At 40.1% G+C, this 14,558-nt stretch overlaps 1 long non-coding RNA gene across 1 annotated transcript in view; it reads left to right on the forward strand.

Annotated features, from left to right (window-relative positions):
- The first annotated feature begins 2,269 nt into the window (after nt 1-2,269).
- Nucleotides 2,270-14,558, forward strand: part of LOC135420468 (uncharacterized) — a 38,806-nt gene continuing 26,517 nt past the window's right edge. Inside the window, exons 1-3 of the long non-coding RNA XR_010433529.1 lie at nt 2,270-3,545; nt 3,661-3,797; nt 4,778-4,894. This is a non-coding gene — a long non-coding RNA (uncharacterized LOC135420468). The remainder of the gene's footprint in view (nt 3,546-3,660; nt 3,798-4,777; nt 4,895-14,558) is intronic.

Consider the following 14,558-nt stretch of genomic DNA (forward strand, 5'->3'; position numbering starts at 1 on the left):
TTACTGAGTATAATTCGTCTACAATGTTATTTTAAATGACTGGCGTGTAAGTTCCTCTAAACAGGACAAATGTTATAGTCACAGAAAAAGACTTGGAGGTCCATGGGGATGACAACATCTGGGATGACCATGGCAACAACGATGACTTGGACACCGACAGTGATGACTCAGGGGCCGATGACAGCATTGACATGGACACTGACTTAGATGATGACAACACTCAGATAATGATGACGATGTTGACTTCAACTTGGATGACTTTGACTTGGGTGACGTCAACTTGGACAACACTGACTTGGAAAACACTGACTTGGGCATTTTTGATTTGGATGACAGTGGATGCTGGGCAGTGTCCATAACACAGCTGTCCTTCGCCCCAGCTACGAAGGGCAGTGCAATCATTGCTTTGCTTCCCTGTCGTTACTCCAAACAAGGGATTGCAATAAAACGCCCTTTCAGCAGACAAGGTGTTCTCCTGACTCGGGACGTAGACAGACCTGGCCTGTAACCAGTGCTTTATTTGGTGTGGTATGGCACTGAAATGTTTCGACAAAGACAAGTTGCCTTGTACAGGATTCAACAAAGGCACTTGAAAGCTTCTTAGCATGAATAGAGTTGTTGGCTTAATAAATTCATCAAAGTAGTAGTTTGTCTGAAAACCCACAACCATATCCTTGAAACCTGTGCTTTTTCCATTCTCCCTTTCTGTCTTTGTCACTTGTGCTTTTTTTCTGCTGATGCTTGGCATGTACTTAACTTATCTCATTTGATATGTCAGGCAGAAAAAGCATTAAAAATGTCTTGCATGCTAGAGTAATTGTATTTTCCATTGTGCAGTGCTTTCATTATTTTTCCAAGTATTCTGTGACAAGAGAGCACTGTAAGGCAAAATAGGAAAATAAAATGCTCCTTTGAATTGTTTCAAATAACTTGCACTTCTGTTTTCTGTAGGAATGTTTTGTGCATTCCTATGCAGGTTTGCAAATTAAGATAATACAGATTGCAAACCTGTACCCTGGACTGCACAGATCTGTAGGCAACGGTAGATATTTTGGTATGCAGGTGTTATTCAATGGCTCAACCGTAGTGGGAAACAAAAGCCAATGTGGTAGAAATTCAGTCAGAATTCTGGGCATTCTACAAAATCCAGGGAATAAGACCATGAAGATTGTACCTAGTAAATGTGAATCCTAAGGTGTTGTGACAGAGTATAGAGATACTTAAAACATGATGGATATGAATGTAAAATGGAATGAAGATGAGCGCACTGCATGTTAGTAAACAGACAGTGTAGGGGGAACAGTGTTTGGCAGACTTGCTGCAAGCTCAAGGTAAATATTGTAGTTTCTTTGAAGAACGTAAGAATAGACTACAAACTACTGCAAGATAAGGAATGAAATGAAAGTCTGTTTGCCTTAGCTTTTTCTGAGTGAAATAAGAGTCTGATATCTCTATCAGCTTTTTCTAAATACATCAAACTTGGTTGAAATGTCTGTCTGGATTAGATCCAGAGATTTTGAGGCATTGCAATTGAAGATAATTATTTCATATAATATGATCAGATTTGTTTAGATAAGTTCAGGAGTATCTTTCATTCTTATTTACACTTTCTGTAGCCTCTAGCAGTTGTAATATTCTCATTACTGCATAGGAGTGTGAGCCAGCAAAAGACTCCTGCATGTGCATAAGCACAAATTGAGAATATGTTAAAAGTTAGTCACAGAAACATTCCTTCATTCTACAAAATTTTAGGAAAGTAAGTATCCCTGTTCTTCATTGTGATGATCCTAAGACATTTCTGAGAATAGTAACAAAATAAGAATACTGTAAATATTCTGAAATATTAAGGTATTTGTTCTCTCCAGAAACAGCAGTCTCCCATTATACCAAATGCTTTATGGCTGAGGTTCTGTCTCGTTTTCATAGTTGTCCTTTTTGGAGCTCTAGAACTATGTGTAACTATTTATGTTGCCAAGATTCTAAATACCTGAAGTCCAGGCTTGGAAAATCTTTTTCTGAAGTGTGAATATTTACACAAGATGAAATACATGCATTAAGAGAGCTGGCCACACAGCAGGCTGTTGGCTAGGCCTTTACCTTGGAATATGGGAGAAGGACAGAAAAAGGACATAAGTAATGATTTTCACAGTGTAGCCAATTGTCACAGTCAACAGACTACTGAGTTTATTTTTGCAAATTTTCAACCTTATCTAATTAAAACTTTCTCTGAGCAGTGGCTCAGAGATACAAATTAAATACAAATTTGTTGATACAAATTAAATAGATTTAGAAGTTTCCTCATAAGCATGTCCAAATGACTGACTCTTCTTGTTCCAGGTCGTGCCTGCAGCATGGGCTGGATCACTGATCTGCAGGACTGAGAGCACTGCATTGCCTCCTCCAACAGGCTGCTCAGAGTTCTTGCCCCTCTGAAGTGAGCTGTCTGCCTGCAGCCCCTGCTCCCCTTTTGCCCATCCCCACCACAGGTACCTCATTTCACATGCACTTTGTACATACGACTTGCAGCAATAGTGAATATACCCATGTGGAGACATTGAATATTCTTCTGTGTGAAATAACTGAGCCCTTGCTATGCAAAATGCCTTGTATGTACACACAGGAGCATTTCACTGTGTAATGAAGGTGAAATGCAGAGCTCCTGAGGAAAGTTTGTAATTAAATACACAGAGCACTGGGCATAGTAATTAGCAGTCATTATTTCTGTAGAGTTAAAAATATCAGACAAACCTGTATTTGATTGCTTCTTGGTATTGATTCACTTGTTTTAGAGAACTGAAGAAACACTCTATTTGCCTGCACATCGAATCCGTGCTAGAGGTGTTTGTTAGCATTTGTCATCCTGCAGCAATGTGTCCTGGAGAAACACACAGCATGCTGCAGCACTTTCTTGGGTTTTGGTAGGTTTTTTTTTTCCCAGTGACAGACATAATCACATAAAAATGTAGAAGTGATGATAAAAGTAGTGGTACCTCATTTTGGCTCTAAATAGTTATGCTTTTAAGCTATGCCTTCCAAAGAAAATTAGGTAAGATGAATACTAGGAGTTAGTTGACTGAGGTACAAGAGGTAATCAAATAGCAAAAATAATTTTAGTCTAGATATTTAAGATCAATTTATGAGAAATCTCTGGGGGTGGTCTGAGTGGTCTGCATGCCTGGCCTTGCCTAAGTAGTGCATTCTGTAGGGTAGTACCCAAACCTCAACTCTTCTATTCAAGTGTTCTTTTTCTCACCTAATGAACAGTAAACAGGAGTCAATTGTGCTCTTCACAGAACCCTTCCTGTTCAAACCTCTTCTCTTACTTACTGGATTATCCAGAAACACCCTCCCATGGAGCCAGTGAGATGCATCTGATTCAGTAGCCATATGAGCCAGATATCCCTTTATTTCTGGAGACAGCCCTAGTGCCTGGCTGATGCTCCCGTTTTTTGCTTTGGGCCATAAATTGATTACTGCTGAACTCAGAAAGGAAAACTGTCTTCTGAACCTCTGCCTGCTGCTACAGGGAAATGGACCAGACAGAGGTAATTGGCACTATTTCTCTACTGCTACATTCTAATTTTTCTGTTAACGTGAAGTTTGTTCTGAATGTAATTACAAATTGACAAGTATATATTTATTCTAATTGCATTTCATAAGACTACTTAATCTTCATAAAGACACTAGGTCTGCACAATGTCTCCATGCCCCAAGCAGTGACTCATCAAGAGAAGGAGGAAAATACAGAACTTTATGTCTTTCTGGTGCTCTGCAAAAGACTTGGTGGGTCTAACAAGGTATTTGATTTTTAACTTCAAAATCAGTCTCCTCTGCAGGACACTTTCAGAACCTACTACTTCATTCTGGCATTAGATGGGGAAATAAATTATAATATGTATTCATAAAAATACATAGAAAGCTTTTGTTTTTCATCTGGTAGTGGAAGATCAGGGGCTTTCCCAGCAGTCCAACAGTACTTATTTTCTGTTCATACAAACTGAATTATTCTGGAGAGAAGAGAATATGTGTGTAAGGGGAAAGAATAAAGAATTCAGTGCAATTGGTATAGTAGGATTTATAACAAAGGAGTTTTGATGATTTCATCATTTCCTCTCACTAAGACGATGCAACAGAGAAATGTTATGCAGATTATAGTGATCCTCATACATACATTGATCACTTATGCACTTAATTATTGCTCAGCTCTAATGAGATAGAACAGTTTTGGGAACATATTGCAGGTCCTTGGAGCGGAAATGCAGTTCTGGGAGGTGGATATTTTGTCACCATGCTGAAGGTAACAGTCAGCAGCAGGGCTGGCTCTGGCAGAGCAGCAGATGCAGTGCTAAGCCAGCATTCCCTCAGTCACTCAGTTCTTATAGACTTGCAGGATTTAGGCAGCCTGGCTGGGGATTGTCTGTTACCTCAGGGAGTGAGATAGTGAATAGCAGCGTGAAAGCTGAGACAACTGTTAAACAGTGGTTCCAAACAAGCTTGAACCTGATTCTTTTGGTCCTGATTCTTACTTTTGCCAAGTTACATCCAGTGTTTTCTGTCCTTCTGGAAGTGACATTTAAGAATATTCTTATACACTGCTAGCACCTTGAGCAGGAACTGAGAAGGTGCCTACCACCATGGTACATCAGATCTAATATACCCTTTTTAGCAAAGTGTATGGACCCCTTAGATGGTGAACAAATAAAACCGCTTTATAATGAAGTAATGCAAAAGTTTTGCCTAGACCTTAGCCCACAAACTGAATTTTTTTCCCACCTAGAATGAGGAAAACAAATATGCATTTCAAGAGAGACACACTTCAAAACAGGCTGATTGTCCCCTGGATGGAGTGGGCGATTCCAACAATGACTGAAGGACACTGCTGCCTGGCCAAAATGTAAGTAGAGCCTTTAAATAAAATCTGTTTTTTGGGCTGACTCTCATTGGCATGTATTTACCACATACAGCCTAAGAGACGTTCCCCCAGTGGCTGGGCTACTCTGCCTGCATTGGCAGAAGACAAGACCTGCTTTTGGAGAATTTATTTTCATAGAATCATTTGGTCTTGGCACTATGAAAACTGCAGCTTCAGAGCTTCCACCAGCTTGAGTGCAGGCAGAGATCACCATTTAGCCATAATACTAAGATATCAAAGCAACAGATTAAACTGGAGTCAGAAGTACAGGCTCTGCTATTCCACCATTCCCATGAGTGGCATAGGAATCACAGTGGTGGGCTAAGTTACAAGAATTTCTTCAAATCTGTAAGAGTGAAAAAATTTTGAGTGTTCTTGTAGGGTGTTTTTGAAAAGTACTGCATAAATACAGTAAATACAGGCTGTGTGGCCTTTTCCAGAAGTCCTTATCACAGCAGTTAGTGATTAAAGCGTTATTTAATCGAAGTACTAATATTAATTCATTAGCCATAATTTGTTTGTGGCTCAAAGTTAGCATACTGCAGTAAACAAATAAGATGGATCTGTAAATTGAAATCCTACTTAGTGACTTAGTGTTTCTGAAATTAGGAAAATTGTTACTTGGAAGCTGGGCTACTCACCTGGCTTCACCAAGTTAATGATTTCTCTGGAATGAAACGTAGAAGTTTTTTTTCATAGTGTATATTCAGCACTCATCTGTTCTGTGATCCGAGTAATCTGCTATCCATCCATCCATCATCTACAGCACTGAAAGGAAAGCTAAATGGCAGCCTTTTGCAATGAACTGAATGAGATGGGATAGAAATGATATTCTCACTTCCATCTGACAAGCTGTGTGATTGACAGTAAAATATTAGTTCTGGAGACTGAGCCATACTCCATGCAGGGCAGGGATGTTTGCAAGAGTTTTACAGAATTCTTTATATCAATTAAACCTTAGGAGACAAATCCCCGTTAGTTTTTGCAGGGGACTAGCCACACTTCTGAAGGAAAGTATCACAAACCCCTTTTAGTCCAGTTCCTGTGTAGATACGTGAAGGGTGTAGGTACACAGAAAACAGTGTGTTTGGATTTAAGGGTATTTCAAGTAAGAGACTCAAACATACACATATTTTTATCTGCTGAATAGAATCAAATAAATCCTATCAAAATTTCAAGCAGAACAAGAGAAAATGTGATACAGGTAGCTGTGATTTCTGTGTGCCGTATTTTGAAACATAAATATGCTGCTTGCAGACAGGCCTGGGAGAAGATGCAGAATGAGTGTTTTGGTTCCTATCTCAGTGATGCTGTTTTGCCTTTACATCGTTCCCTTATAAATCACAAATTAGAATGTCAGCACGTGGTTTTGCTCTTTGAACATGGAAAATATAACACTTAACACTGGGGATTTTAGATCTTAATTCAATTCCCTGCTGTGTATAATTTAGAATGCAGTGGCTAATGGCATGTTCACATTAGCTTTCTCTTGCTCTCTTGCACACACTATTTTACTTTTGTTTTACTTCTCCCCCACTCCACCTCACTGAGAGCACAGACAGCTTGCACAAGATGAGTCAGAGCTGTTCAGTAAACAGAGACGACTAAATTTCCCCTTCCTATGCTAAAAAAAGTTATATTACCTGTGTCTAAACAGTCATCTCTTTGAAACTGTAGAAGTGGTTTTCAAGAGGATTTTAACCCTGCTATAATAGACCAGTTGCCTGAAAATATTGAGAGCTCAAAAAAAACCCTGAAAGACTGCCTGGACAGACTGATAAAAACAGTAGAAAAATGGTGAGTGATACAGGACATTAATTAAAAAAAAAAAAAAAAAACCAAACCCCACAAGGGAATATTTTTAAGATACAATTGCCTTTTTATGGGTAGAAAAAAAATCACGCTAAAATTACATAGTGGTTTAAGTACACGATGGTGAAAAGAGATGGAGAAAAGCACTTTTTATGATCATAGGTGTTTTGATTTAAACAGGATGAAAATATTTGTTTAGCTTAGTCTAAACACTTGTGTGACACATTTGTCTTTAAAAATGCTTGTCTCTTTGGCATTCTTTTACACTGACATACGGAGTGATAAATGTGCCACTGTTTCTCAATTCTGCCCTTTACATTCTAATTAAAGGAGAAACAACCCAGTTTTCTGACTGTTTTCCAGAAGGAGGAATGATGAAATTTATGCTAGTTTGTGAGTTAGAGCCTTCTCCCACTCTCCCTGCATAAGACCTTAGAGAACAGAATCTGTTTCATAACTGCTAGAGGTGGGAATCTTTTAATGAGAGAATCTTGACATAAAAATATCACAGTTTACTTCTTATCCTGAGAGAGGGTAAACAATGAAAGATTTCTTATGTTCTCTAGTAATGGTGGTATTTTGGATGAGCAAAAATCAGAATCTTTCATCAAGGGCTCATTTGAGATGTGGATAGTCATTCTAAACAAAACAAAATTAATTTTCCAGTATTGTTCCAGATTTTTATATGGAAAAAATATTTAATATTCTCAAAGGAAATTCTTTATATATCTCTTCAGTTTATCATTCGCGCCCAGAATCATAGAGTGCAAGTAACCCCTGAGTGTTCCTGTTACAATGCTTTTGCTGCCTGGTAATTGTAATTAATGGGACTAAGTGCCCATAGTCTGTCCTCTGAGTATTGCTTCTCTTTGTATGAGCTTTATTCTTGTCCAGGTACAGCAGAATGTACAGAGGCCTAAAGCAGTGCTAAACAATATAGTGCCAGAACCAAATGCAGCACAAGCAGCTCTAGCAAGGACAGGAAATCCTGTCTGCTGGAAGTCACTGGGGAGAGGGACTGGCACAAAAGATGTCAAAGCAAACTTCATTTGAGGTATTTTTCCAACTGAGAGTATGAGAACATTCATGTAAGTCATATCAAAAAATACAATTTAAGATCATTTTCTGTAGTGATCGTCCAGGCAAAAGCCAGTAGGCCCAGAATTTTTGTTGAGTGAGCCATTGGAGGAGCACTGGCTGGGAAGGTTCTCTGGAGATTTCCTGTTCTGAGCTCCTGTGGGAAGCAAGGTTGTTCCTGGTCCTGGATGAGGTCAGGCCTGGTGTGCAGCTGGCCTGAGGACAGAGCCCACTGTCCCAGTGCTGCAGTGCCCCCTGAACAAACTCCTGTTCACAACCCACAGCGATGTCCCAATCTCCAAGATGTGGCTGCTGCCCCTGATTTTGCTCCCTTACAGGTTTTGGCCAGTTGTTTTTAAGCTGCCCTACAGACAACTGTAAGCTTGTATCAGATGTCACTGTCCCCTCCTCTTTGCCAGAGGGATCACTGTATTTCTCAGCCACCAACTGACATATCTTCTATTAAGCCATTTAATTAAAAACAAATGTGTTTTTACTCTGTCTTCCAAAGCAAGTATTTCCTTTTGGTTTTGAATGTCATTGCTTCTCACTTACATTACAGGACTCTCTCAAATTTCTCATCTCTTGCCATTGCTATTCTTGTGTGGGAAATCCCTGCTTTCTCAGTCCTTCCCACAAGAAAACAACTGTGCACTCCTTATTGGTTTTTTTCCCCTTCTGTTTATCATTTCCAATCCATCTGTATTTTTTGAGGTGGAACAGTGTGAAGTCACAGTTCCCCAAAGAATTCACAAGATTCTTCATCACAAGAGTATTATGAAGCAGCAGAACATCTTCTAATTCCTTCTCTATTCTTTTCCTATTGCTTTCTTACATTTTGAGTGTCTTTTCATGTTAAGCTTACATTCTTAGAGAGCTATCAGAATATCTTCCATATATTATCTGAGAGGCAACAGCTAATTTTAAAGCTGTAATTGGGTAAGCAAAAGTAATTATTTCTATGCATTGCTTCACACTTCTTCACATTGTGTCTTCAGTTCCAAACTCATCACTCAGCGAGATCCTTGAACACTGCTTGGATTTTAGTACCCTGGAAAACTCACTGGTTTTCACCTTTTCAATAATCAGTGGTTTTCACCCTTTCTTGCAGAACATTTCTGCAAGTGGTAAATAGTACAACTCCCACTAAACATTCTAATTATTAATATTGCTTCTTGGTGAAAACTGCCTACTGATTCCTAACCTTTTTTTCTTTATTGAAAGTGTTAGTCCATCCAAAGACTTGTCTTTTTGTTCTAAGAGAATTTATTTTCATGAAGAGCCTCTGGTGAGATGTTAGAGGTTCGAAAAATGCCTAAGTACACTTAGGTAATTTTAGCAGATACAGTGACTGATTTCTTTTAAGAGCTCTGGAAGATTCCACTTAGCTTTTCTGTATTGAGTGTATCTTCCCTTTTTGCTTTAACTGACTAACATTTTCCGAGAATTTTCTCCTCTCCTCAAGTATGTATCCATATCTGGTTTGGGGTTTTTGTTGTTTGTTTTGCTTTTTTTCCGACTTGCTACTATGCCTAATAACATGGCTTAGATTATTTTCAGCAAATATGGGATGCACAAAATGAACTAAATGGTGGAAATAGAAGAGCTGTCATTGTAGTTTTTAAAGAGAGGCCACTTAATAAATGAAGCCTCCAAAACAAACTCTGAAATTATTAAACTGACTGAAACTGAAAGCAGCAGCAAATGGTTTAAGTCTGGCTCATTAAACAGAAGCACTACATTCTCTTTATATGTCTATGCACAATCTTACAGAAGAGGTGAGGATTTTTCACAGTTGTGTTTAGTCCGTCTTTTGTAGCTGCTTGCTACTGATTCAATAGGCTTTTACAGTTGGAACAGATATTGTTACATAATTGAGTTTGTCACTGTATATGGATGGGATTTTCACGCAGTCACTGTGAAAAATCTTCTGAACTTTCTGCAAGTGAATTAAATTTCTGAGCAGTGCATCCCAAAGGTATGGGCTTGCCATTGGTTGGAGTGACACTTGTGATGCAGGTTGACTACTCCTGGAAATGTGAAAATGAAAATATTGTGCTCAGTTGCTGTCTGAAGAGAAGACCCAAATCCCTGACTTTAGTGGTGATACAAATACCAACATAAAGAGGAAAACAGGAGATACAAAAGGAAGGATGTAATTTCTATTTTCAACCTCTCTATTTTCCTTCTAAAACCTGTGTGATAAGGGCCATGTTTCCCATGGCAAATCCAACATTTGCCTGATCATTTGCAGTCACCCCAGCCCTGGAGGTGCGACAGTTTTTGCAAAGCCCTGACTTCTATTTATGATCAATTGTCAAAGCACTGCTGACCAGTATGGAAAAATCCTACCACGGTGTTCAATTTCATGCATTATCCCCAATTTTATTTTATCCAAATGCATTAGAAACTGTGCAGTACAAATATCTGTTACAACAAGGGAATTGTGAGGAAGATTAATAGATTGTGGATGTGAAAGATAAGAAAGAACTCACACATTGGTAACTTAGACCTGTAGGGAAGCTGCTGTTCTGTGCAGCAGACACTTATCTCCAGCAGCTGTAAATCAGGGCTGCACATTCCAGTCAATTAAAAAAATCCTCTTCTCTGAGTGTGGTGGTTACGCACAATCACAATTACAGCATCTAACCATTTTTAATTTCAAGTGAGTATTTTTTTTTACTAAGAGACAGATTTACATCAACAGCCTCTAATTTAGCAATCCCTGATAGATTTCATGGAATCCCAGAATATGCTGAGTTGGAAGGGACCCACAAGGATCATCCAGTCCAATCCTCAGCCCTGCACAGGCCCATCCCCAAGAGTCACCCCCTGTGCCCCAGAGGATCATCCAAACCCTCCTGGAGCTCTGGCAGCCTTGGGGCTGTGCCCACTGCCCTGGGGAGCCTGGGCAGTGCCCAACCAGCCTCTGGGGGAAGAACCTTTGGCTGAGATCCAACCTGACCCTGCCCTGACACAGCTCCAGCCATTCCCTGGGTGCTGTCCCTGGTCCCCCCAGAGCAGAGCTCAGTCCCTGCCCCTCCTCTGCCCCTGCCCAGGAAGCTGGAACTGCACTGAGGTCTCCTCTCAGTCTCCTCCAGCTGAACACACCAAGTGCCCTCAGTGTCCTCACACGGCTTCAAATCAAGGCCCTGCACCATCTTTGCTGCCCTCCTTTGGACTTGCCAGATCATTGATTCACAAGATGGTTTGAGTTGGAAGGGCACTTAAAGCTCATCTCCTTCCACCCCCTGCCATGGACCACTAGACCAGGTTGCCCCAAGCCCCATCCAGCCTGGCCTTGAACACTTGCAGGGATGGAGAAGCCACATCTTCTCTACACAACTTGTTTCAGTGCCTCACTACCCTCACAGTAAGGAATTTTTTCCTAATATCCGATCTAAATCTGCCTTCTATCAGTGTGAAGCCATTGCCCTTGTCCTGTCACTCCAGGCCCTTGTAAATAGTCTCTCTCCATCTTTCTTCCAGGCTCCTTCAGGTACTGGAAGGCCTCAGATAGGTCACCCTGGAGCTTCTCTTCTCCAGGCTGAACAACCCCAATTCTCTCCCCTTTCCCTGCAGCAGAGCTGCTCCATCCCTCTGATCATCTTGGTGCCTCCTCTGGACTCTCTCCAGCAGTTCCGTGTCCTCCCTGTGCTGTTCCCCAGGGCTGGAGCAGCTCTGCAGGGGGGTCTGACCTGAGGGGGCAGAGGGGCAGAACCCTCCCTGCCCTGCTGCCCATGCTGGGGGATCAGCCCAGGGCACAGGGGAGTTCTGGGCCAGGGCAGGTCCAGCCCCTCACCCTCCAGCACCCCCCAAGTCCTTCTCCTCAGGCTGCTCTCGAGCTGGTCATCCCTCAGCCTGGATTGATACAGCAGATGTAGCAGCAGAAGCTTGATTTATAAATAGGTGGCGTTTGTAATGCACAATCTCTGTAACTGAGAGGTTCCTAAATATTGTTTTCACTAGGCTTTGTTCTTACAAATCACTGTCTCTTCAAGTGGCATGCAGTGTGGGAAGGCAGCTAGCAATATCATGTGAATCAGAATGGGACTGCTGGCAAAGTATTCCAAAAACAGTAAGTGTCACTGGAGCCCTATAGCTTGAAGGTTTCTTCCATGAGGTTTGTCAGCTGCGCTCTAGTCTTCATGCTATTACAAAAAATAAATTAAAAAAAAAAAGTCTAATATTCATGTGTATTAAGAAAAGCTTACAGATGAAAACACTTATATATACAGAAAATAAGCAGTAAGTATAAAGTAATGAGTTAGTGCATTATACTGGAACATGGAGTGCTTTTAATTACAAGATGTACCAAAACCTCTGGGTAACCTGCTTTCCCCACAGGTTCAAGTGAGCACCCCTTTCGTCCTACTTGCCAGTCTTCCCCCAGCCAATGTGTACCTTGGCTGTTTAGGCAGCCCAGATCCTTTGCATTGCTACTGCTGTATAGTCATTCATCTTTCAATTGTCTTAAAAGTCAGGGTCTGTTCATTTCTTTGAACACCAGAAATCTCATCATAGAATTTGATTCCAGTTTCTCATGAAGACATGGGACTTCCTCCTGTTAAAAGAGATGGTCTAACCTAAATGTTTAACTAGCTATAAGTTTGGCTATTTCCATTAATGGCTACACACTAGTGTTAGGCAGGTGCAGTTGTTTCTTTTCAATACATAACTTGAATAAAAAGACTCTTTTGGTGACTGCTTTGAGGGAAAACAACAGCATGAAATGAAAAATTGAAGTCTGTGTTTGTCACAGATGTAGTCTCTACCACCCTCCATATGTAGCAGTTGTTTTAAATAAACCCAAAACTTAAAAAAATTCCAAAGCGACTGTAGAGATGAATTATGGAGAATGCTTTTTGTTAACATGGAATATATCAGTTTTTCTTCATCCAGGGGAAAAGAGAGTACAGGATCAGTGAGCAGAAAGAAGCAACCCTAAGGTGGGAGCAATGAGTCCTGCCTCCAGTGACACTTTGGACACTGTATCGTCTAATTGATGAGCATCTGCTGCTCTCTGAGAACAGCATATTCTTGGGTTGTGGAGTCACCTTGACCGAGCAATTTTCCATTATTTGCTTTGTTCCAACAGGCCTTATAGAAGGATACATAGACCTGGAACATAAGATTTGGGTTAGGCTGTTCCTGAGGCTTTGATTTTGTTGCAGGGGGAATTCTTTTGGTTTTACGTCTAAACCAGAATCAGCAGTTTCTATGTTTTGCTTGTATTGCTTTTTTTTTCTTTTATACATAATTGGTGTTGAATCTTTTCCAATGAAAAAGGTAAAAAGAATTGATTTTTCTCTTCATACATATTTATCTGCAGTAAAACATTTATACATTCTCTAATTTGTGTTAATAATAAAAGTCTCCAGATGTATTCTATAAATCTCTTCGAAGGTATAAAACTTCTGTTAGGAAAGTCTGGAAGGAATGTAAAATAGACTTTTTGAATATTTTTTTTAACTAAATGAATAGACACATATAGCTATGTAAGATTCAGCACTTGTCGCTGAAAAAAACCAAAAAACTAATACAAAGGTTTATTGATTCGGGTTGAATGCCAATTTTTCTCAAACCAAAAATTCTGTTCATTGAAGACTGAGTGGTTTCTCTGCAATAAAAGGAACATAGTGTATTTTTATCTGTTTCTCTGCCCATATCCCCACACACTCTCCTGTCCTGGGGTTCATCTCCACCTGTTTCTCCTCATGGGGAGGCACTGTAACTGTGCCCACCTGAGCCCTGAATTTCCAGTACAAACCCTTGGTTTACAGGCAAACAGACTCTGAAGCCAAATGCCTTTCCCTCCCCTGTGGGACCCCTGATCCTGTACACAGCAATATTGGGCAGATGAGCAGCCTAAGGGCTATTAGATGGTGTCAATGCTTCCCCTAGTGGGAACACAACCCCACACCTCCAGGGAGCACTGGCTGTGTGTTCTGTGTGCAGGATATCTTGCCACTACGTGTGCTTTTTTCTTTTCTTTGACAAACCAGGTTTGTTGTGGATGAAATGCAGTGGGTCTGGATATACCTGCATATATCTCGTCAGGAATTCCCAGAGCTGTGACAACCCTTGGTCTGGGAATTGACTCTCGTTATGGATCTTTAATCTTATAAATATTATCTTTCTGATCTTGCTATGAATTTTTTTTTTGCTCTAAGGAATTAAATAACGAGAGTTTAAATATAAGCTTGTTTAAAGGGGAACTGAGTGAACACATAGTTTGCTGCCTTCCCCTCTCTAACCATCTATTCTGCAGGGCCAGTCATAAGAACTGTGCTCAGCCAAGACGGTTAAACACTATTTCTGTTTTGTAACCAAAGATCCAGACCAAATTCCAAGGTTGCACTTGGAGATTCTAGTGTGAAATAGCTCAGATGTGAAATGAGCAGTGGTGTTTCCATGATGCCTTCTTTAATAAGAACTGAATCTATTGCTGAGTATTGTTGTATCCTACTATGTGCTGAATGTGACAGTAGTATCAGGAAATAGTTAAGAATAATACATTTGTCCTTTTAAAAAAATCAGCAACTGTTCAAAAACAGTTCTGTTTAAAAATGTGTTAGCTATTAAGATTTCTTCCTATATGTTTTTATGTACACCTCAGGCTGTTGTCACCAGCTACATGTACTTTTGCTTTGTAACCAAAAAATGTTATCATGACTTGTCCTGATCGTATGACCTATGTTATACAATTTAAATAATTATTTAAAAAACCCCAAACACATGCACTTTCTCTCTCTAA

Source organism: Pseudopipra pipra, chromosome 11 (genome assembly GCF_036250125.1).
Source record: "Pseudopipra pipra isolate bDixPip1 chromosome 11, bDixPip1.hap1, whole genome shotgun sequence".
In the NCBI taxonomy this organism is placed as follows: Eukaryota; Metazoa; Chordata; class Aves; order Passeriformes; family Pipridae; genus Pseudopipra; species Pseudopipra pipra.